An 8,848-nucleotide genomic window follows, 5' to 3' on the forward strand; every position below is an offset into this window, starting at 1 on the left:
ATGCAACAAAAAATACATATGGAAACACAATGAATGAATCATTCACCGTGAGTATTTAAATGCCGTCGCGTCGCGTCGCGCATGCGCAATATTTGTATTGATTAACATCGATTATCTCACAATCCAAAAGCGTTCTTCTAATGAAATCACGAGTACGAGTTTTGACCTGGGCGTGACTTGTAACTTAACGCCAGTGACTACTTCAATATCTTCCAATCATCTTCAAAGTATCTAATTAAAGCGTCTAAGATTGTACTCCTTGGTTTACTCGGCAGTCTTTGTTTATATGATATCAATATCTCGCGCATGCGTGGCGCGACGACAGCTTCCTTTTAACGATAACATAGGAAACGTCAATTTCAATTACAAAATAAAGAATGCAAAAAAGTCATATGCTAGCATTATTAGTGACAACAATGAGTAATTCATCCGTAAAACTGACACCTTTAGTCAGTTGTTATCCATCTTATGAATTTCAAAATCATTATGAACGAATTTAGCAAATTGAATAATTAATTTCTTATCAGAACCTAACACTATATAATTAAAAAGACTTATTTTCTAAATATCGCGTCTGAATGCTGGATTATTTGATTTCAGACAGAAACAAACTTCTTGTTTTTACCATATAACAATTCCTGCATTCAAACAGCCAATGTAGTTTATTACCAACCATGTTTCTATCAGACAATGTATAACATCTCTTATCCCGTGGGATATTGGAATATCTCCCTGTCTCAATTGGTTAAAGGGATTGAATAGATCGATAATCGAAGTTTAGAACTTACAATTCCGTGTTGAGGATTTTTATTAATAACAATTAACAATTTTTAAGTTGATAATTGACCTTGATTGATGGGTATCATAAATATAGTTTATGATTTGTCTTAAAGGGCGGCAGTCGTCTTGCCACGTCCTGTTCGATATGAGACTCATAGCGACGTATATCACGCGTGTAAAATACAATGTTTATTTACATGAAATTCAAACACGCGCTGCGCGACGACCACCGCGCTTTAATTGCAATACAATTGTATTCCAGTTTGTTTTTTAACATTTCTAATGGCGGTTTGTAATCTGTGTGAAGTAGCTACTACAATTGCGATACTTTTTTTATGGAAATTATTTTCATAAGCATGCCTAAGAGAAAGGCAATAGTAATGATGTTAGTTTTATAAGGCCAGTGCATCCATTTGTAATTGAGACTTATAACTGTAGATTTTATGCACGTTTTTCACAATATTGCTGAATTTACATTTTTCCTTAATTTCCTTAAGTGTGAAAAATATGTATAGATCTAATCCGTTCACACCGATGATTGTCAGATTAACTGGAAAATTAAAGTTTGTTAAGCCCAACATTAACAAAAATAGTAAAAAATTTGCCCAGACTATTATCTACTAAGATAGATTGTAAAAATATGACGATCAACTCTTTAGCCCATAAGAAACATCAGTTTCGTAACTTTCGTTTCGTAAGGTGGTAAATAGACCATTTTCCGTTCACTGTGAGAATCACGCGTTATGCGTGAAATCGAACGTAAAAACAGGACAAACAAAGGTCATAGCGTCGTAGTTTTTGCGGCAGACGTTCGACGCGCGTCTTTCATGCATCTCGCGAGATCTCGCAGTTGAAACGCGTCCCAGTATTGTCAACAAACTTCCCAACAAGACAGTTACTCGTGATTGCAGTCTGCCAAAACTCGCATATACTCTGTGAACTGTGAACATCAAAACAGAGAATTCATCTATTTTCACATTCATTTCACTAATCAAGTAATGTTTAAACATATATTCACACGTGTTATCATACATCCAAGCTTTCAGAATATCTCTACATTAACATATTTACATGTAAAGTTACTGACACTTAAAAAAATACAATTGACCTTTAAGAAAGATGATCTTGTTTGCAATATGAAACGAAATACAAAATAGCGTGAATAGTCGACGTCATTTAATGTCCCACAATGCAATCGTTTGATAGCTTCCGGTTGACATTTCTATCACGTATCCCCTAGACTGATACATTGAGTTTTGTCTTTTTTTTTTAAAGGCTTTAAACTAAAACACAACTGTTCAATTTAATGTACAAGTGCATGGGGCAGAACATTGGATTTGATATACAGTGTAATTAAGATAGCACAAATATTTCGAACAAAATAAAACATTGGACATAAAAACAGTTTGAGTACAAATGAAACTCGAATTGATATTTCCCATTTGTGCAACGTCAGACTCAGTCATGGAATCTTGTGTCAAGATTTGTCACGTGATGTCGAGATCCAATGATATTGACCAGTCAATCAATTTTGGAATTCAAGACAATGACGTCAAACACCGTACACTTCTTAATGGTTTTCATGTTTGAAATCAATATACATAAAATATTTGCACATACAGTACTGTCACAGACGTGGACAGTCTGCTGTATGCGTTGTTTGGTTCGTTATATTGCAGTGTCAATATGGATGAAGCCAGCGTGTGACGTACCTTAAAAAAATGTCCTTTCATGACAAAATACATTTTACAGTCTAGAAAGTTGAACTTGAGACTGAAAGGGGGAAATTGAATTATAGTCACAACCTCCTCTTAGATTTTTTCGAATGTTTTTGTCCACTCCCTGCATAGTTTAGGAGGACATTTTTGGTGAAGTTCTCCTTGTCGGAAATGCCAGAAATATGTTTAGCCTTATACTAAATGCAGAAAAACTCACTACCCCAAATTAATACTGACGAACTAAGCAAGTTTACGAGTCACTGGAACTATTAATTGCATATAGAATTTTACAAATGCTAGCAATAGCTTTTTTCAAATTACGCCCACAGCGTCAACCGAACGATACGTTTCCAGGGTTGGGACATTAAAAACTCTTGTGGGAGCGATGGCAGAAAAAAGCTATGTAAAATATTGTTTTACATTCACTTCGTTTTGTACTAATTCTTTTTTTTATGATGAATTCACTGTTTATTTTTAATTTCCAATATATAGGCATGCAGATTTTTTCAGTTATTGATACTAGCATGTTTTTTTTCTGTGCATTTTTTTGTGTGCTAATTCTGTCACCCTCAGAGTTTGTAATGGTCAATTTGACCCGTCTCCGTCATCGGTTACATAAAGTCTAAGATCTTCAAAATATCGGGTTGCACCGACGCATGGTAGGATAATACCATGATGTCCAACAACAAAGTGAGAATAGCTCTGAGCTTTTAGTTCAACCCACCCCATCGGAGTTTGAAAAGAATCGGTGCTGTTGTATACTAGTACTTGTACCCCCCCCCCCCGTTCCGGTCAATAACGCGTTTCTGCACTGGCCTAAGACATATCAGTTTCAGCAGGAATGGAGTCCTTCTTCTAAAGTTACAGGAATGGAGTCCTTCTTCTAAAGTTATTTGAAGTATGCATTTAAAATCACGTATGATGTTGTTCATTCACACTAACTGAATAATAAATCAACTATAACACATGTCGTATTTGTAATTCAGTTTCATCTTGAACGCATTCAGTTTGTGAGTAAGTCCCATCGCAACATTGCTTCTTCATTTGCTTATTGTTTCATTCATGCATACCGTAGTTTTGACGATTCTACAACCTTTTCACCGCCAGACTTTCTCGCTCAAAATTTTCAGCACTTTCTTTTTATAACAGACAAATTAACCCGATAAATTTAACTCAAAATGGCACTATTTTTTTTTTAGAGATTTCGTTCTTTTTCAGAAAAAAACAAACAAACAAACAAACAAACACTGCACCAAATGCAATCAATCGTTATAATATTTGGTCGTTGGACTCAGTCTTGTATAACCACACTGAGTTTGCGGTGAGTGTGTTTCTGTGCGAACGTTCAATAGTCGTTGAATAATTAGCGTAACCACAGTCCCTCTATCACTGTGGCGTAACATAATAAAAATGTTGAATGAAATGTTGATTCATCCGCATGTAACATATTCTGATTACATGTTCAATTTTTTAAGCAATGTTCAGAGCCGGGTTCAAGGTTTCTTTGCCATGTTTATAACAATTTAAATGAATTTTGTCGTGATCACACTTAAAGCGCTGTGGTCGTCGCGCAGCGCGTGTTCGAATTTCATGTAAATAAACACGCGTTGTACACGTCGCTATGAGTCCCATATCGAACAGGACGCGGCGCGACGACCACTGGCCTTTAAGAGTGTATGTTCCAACTTCAGCTTTCCTTTTTATTAACATGGCTAATTTCGTATCAATCATTGGGTGCCGGTAAGAACATCAATTATTCGCTGGTTTCCGGCAAAAAACAAGTAGGATGCAGGTAACTAGTAATCGCCATATTGTTCCACAAATGCACGTGGCGTAATTTGAAAACATTCCAAGTTCCGTTCCGTGCGTAATCGTGTCCATAATACTGCAATAACGCCACGTTCATTCATTTCGCCTGCTTATACTTCATTCTTGACGTAGTACTAGCCTCCTTTTGCTATTTTTGTGCAAAGTGATAACAAAAGAAACAGTTTCGTGCAACGTTTGAGAGTAAAAGGAAAACCCTGTTCTTTATATTGAATGTCAACGAGCGTAAGCCCCGACTCCAGGTAACCAAGGGAAATAGAACAAAGAATGAGAAAGTGATTAACCAATCAGAATGCTGGAACCGTTACGAGTTACCTGCCTCTTGTGGCCTGGTGCGCCATGTCACTTGAGGTAGGAACCAGCTTTTGTTTACTTAGCCGATGTTTTGGTTGATGTTTGTGAATGACGATTCACTGTCACAGTCTCGGCGAGAGAGAGGATGTGCAACCAGATAAAATATAATGCAAATGTATGATTAAACTTAATAAAACCATCCAAGCCACCAATTCAGACAAAGTACATGGAAGTAGGGCGACACAAAATATCTTTTTGAAATATATAACTTGCAACATGTGCAACCAAGACCATATTGAGGAAGAATTTCATATTCTATTGGAATGCCATCAATATAAAACCCATCGCAAATAACTATTCACAATGACGGCAACCCAATACACGAACATTTCATATTATTGCCAAGTGATAAACATATGTGCATTAAATTTACACAGTTCATTAAAAGTACTTCACTTACTCGTCATTACATGTAAATCGTACTGAACTAAAAAATTCGTTGCTTTCCTTATCTTCCTGTGAGTAATTATTCTTTTCATTTTTTTTTTCTTTCATCAGTTTTGTAGTTATCAATACTTTCCTCTATGAAATGCATAAGTGTCTCTAAATAAATAAATACATATAATATACCACCGATAATAATAGTTTCTGATTGAATTTTTTATTGTAAACAATAAATCTTGAGTAAATGGCGAGCAAATATTCCCAACTTATTCATTCAAATGTTTTTGTTCTTCAACACCTCAACTCTTCTAAGTGGTCGAGGGTCCATGACGCTGGTACGTCATCGACACGTGTTATTTCAGGTAATGTACTAGCATCTTTGACCGCGTGCCAGTAACACGTACTCTGGTTGCTGGGTAGAATATCCCAACCTCGGAATCGTATACTTGCCACTGTTTCAGGATTAGGACTGCGTCATCTGCTGCAAACTTGGTTTTTTTGAGATATATAAAACATTAGAAAGTGGGACATCCGGTATAGTATATAATCGATGATAATAGTTTTTGATTTCATGCTATAATATAAGCATTCCCTATCTGAAACAGTCAAGACATTTACCGCATGAAATGAATAATATTTTTTTATTCAAGGACTTAATTTCAATAAGGAGAACGTAGGTAGTAATACAGTAGTTTATCAAAGAAAGTGGCCATACAATTCAGCAAAAATAGCCTAATCGAAACACTGCTTATTTTGTGGGGTGAGATAATCTGTTTTAGATATATTTAGGATAATTGCCAATTGATTATTGAATGAAGAGACTGTCCTTTAATGCATGCAATAACCACAGTCAGCTGGCGCACAAGTAATGCAAAATTTATTAAATGAGGGCCACACTCTTGAAAACGATATGAAACTTAATAAAGAGACAAGTTAAGTTGTGAAACGCGTCTTCAGATTCCTACAAATCAGGAAAAAATACGAATCTTTCACAGCCAAACGATTCGTTGGGATAATATTAAGTCAACCGCTAACAAAATTCGGCCGAATTCGTCGTTTTTCTGTGTAAAAATTCCTTGCATGCGAACAACCAATTCGGCTGATCTGCACTGGCTCGGAAGATGAATTCTGATTGGCTAAAAAAACAAAAAAACTTGTGGCGTTGAATGCACGTTCATTGTCAGTATTGTTATGCAAATTCAAACTAGCTAATCATTTACAACCTTCCGAGCCAGTGCAGATTAGCCCAACCAATTACACGAAGAACATTGTACACTTCGATAGGATATTTGAAACCTAAAACTTGTCATTCCAACTCAGCGGCCATTCACGACGGCCTTACGGATTTATAATAGATCACTGAGTTACAGCCAGTGTAGTGGATCAAAACGCAGAGAACAGTTGGGTGATTGAAGCAAACAAAAATAACAGTATTTATTTTATTCAGGAATCACGCTCAACCAAAAACACAATTTACAAGCATCGTTTGATTATTACCGTTGGTGGCGTGCTTGTGGCATCTCAGTCGCTGCACGGAGAATGCCAAACACAGCGGACAAATTATGGTCGTCTCCTCCAGGTTCAGGAGCCCCCTAGCTACAATTATTAATCCGGATCAAATCGGATTAAAGAAATCTTTTTTATCACGTTCAACATACCTTTCGGAAATGGCCGCCGTGATCTCACTCAGAACGTGAAATCGCGAGACTTGTTTTTTTTAGTCTACGGTCTATTATTGATTAGGTTTATTATTGAATGACATTCCCGGTATTCTCAGTTACATAGTCACTCTTACAGTATCATTCAGTTCAATTTGTAATTCCGTATCAAACATAATATCCATTTAAATTCTAACTACAATAATAAAAATATCCGTTTCAGATTTTATTCGCAATTAACTTTTTCCAGACTTTACTATAAGAGTTGACAGGCTTTCCATTGCGTATATTTCTTATCATCATGTTTTTTTTTAGCTATAAAGAATTTTATCAATAATTTGAAAAATTTACATTAATTTTCCAAAAAATACTTGGCAATCCAAACAGCTGAACTTTTCAAATACGGTTATCTCAAATAACATATAATGAGTTATTAAAACGCGTAAACAGCAAGCCAATTAGAACCGTGACATATAACGATAACTTCAAAAGTTGTTGAGGTCTTTCAATTAAGCGCAATAGAAACAGATGTGTATACTTCTACTTAGTGCACAATTGATATTAGAACTCGAAAATTCTAGTTCATGTCACGGTCGCTACAGTATAGCATTCGTATTCGGTACATTTTGCTTGGGAATGGGAACGTGAATTGCCACTCTGTGTATTCTGCACGAAAGGTGTCGAGTAAATGGTTTCGTACAGTGGTCGTTTGGGAGTAGATTATTCTGTGGATGTTTGGGTGATTCGTGATAAATGTGATAACAGATATGGCGAATATTGTCATGAGGTAAATTTATAAAAAAAATAAGTGTATAACTTCCTCTAATTATGGATAAGCGTTTTCTTTTTGTCACAACAACCGGAAACATACAGGTCAAATTAATTCTATCACAACCTATTTTGTTTGGAATATTGAATATTGTGAACGGCTAATTGATTTACAGAAAAATACTGGAAGTTACAATTCGTTTTAGCTTTTATAGCGGTAGACGGTGGCGTCTACTGTCTTATTCAGTTGTGAGTCTTTTTTTGTAGAAGTGTTTCCCCATATTTGGTTATTTGTGAGATAAAATCAATGTAAGTAGCTCAATTCGTGTAAAGGAGTAGAGCAAAATTGTTGTTTGGTGTATGAGTGTCTTTGGTACTGCCTCGATGCAAACTTCGCGATTGTATATCATTGCATAAGCCATAGAATACTGACATTTAACATGTACGAGTATATTTATAGCGGTATTTTGTAGAACGATGGATGCGAGGTTGATATTTATTAGTAAATAAATGTTTATAGTTGTCAAGATGGTATGCCGGCAATTATGAAATATTTTATGTGGTTATATTAAAGTTTCCAGCATCAAACAAATGTCCATAGAATTTAGACTATTAAAAGAGAATATTACAAATATATATCGTAAATATTTCCGTGATCCACGATGTCAATTATGAGACTATTTTAGGTTCGAATACCGAAGCTTACTAAATTGTGATATAATGACAAATTTTAGACATGTTCGTAAATACTGAACTAAATAGGCAGCGTATCCTCTGGCAACCTGGCAATCTACCACACTGGCGAAACACTACTTCAATTCTCGCAGTATTTGTTGGTAAGTATGATGTAGGAACTCTACTTTAGACGAATAAATCAGTCGTCACACAAGACATGTGTGATAATGTATTACGTATCATTTATTTTCTAAATGGACGACGGACTATTTAAATTTACGATCCTGTAAATTCTTGTTTATGTGATCAAACACATGGGAATTCCCTTGTGTAGTTGATGTGATTCAATAAAGTACGAATTGTGCAGAACAGAAATATCTGATCTGTCTGCCTACATATCTAGACAATATGTCCAACTGCACACTATACGTGTACCGTCTTGTAATGATGCCACCAATGTTGAGCTAAGGATTGTTATATTGTTTATGTTAAATTTGAATAGCGAACGAGGTCCTCAATTTGAACCACGTGACTACAAAATCTTCGCAATGGTATTTGACTAAGTTTCGGACGACCAGATACCTGGATAGGCGACATTGCTGGATTCGAACTAAAGTACACACTATTATAAGCCGTTATATTAATTAATTGATGTGTTGTGATATCGAGCCGCTATGATATGCT

This window comes from Saccoglossus kowalevskii, chromosome 22, assembly GCF_978046115.1.
Source record: "Saccoglossus kowalevskii chromosome 22, keSacKowa6.1, whole genome shotgun sequence".
Classification (NCBI taxonomy): Eukaryota; Metazoa; Hemichordata; class Enteropneusta; family Harrimaniidae; genus Saccoglossus; species Saccoglossus kowalevskii.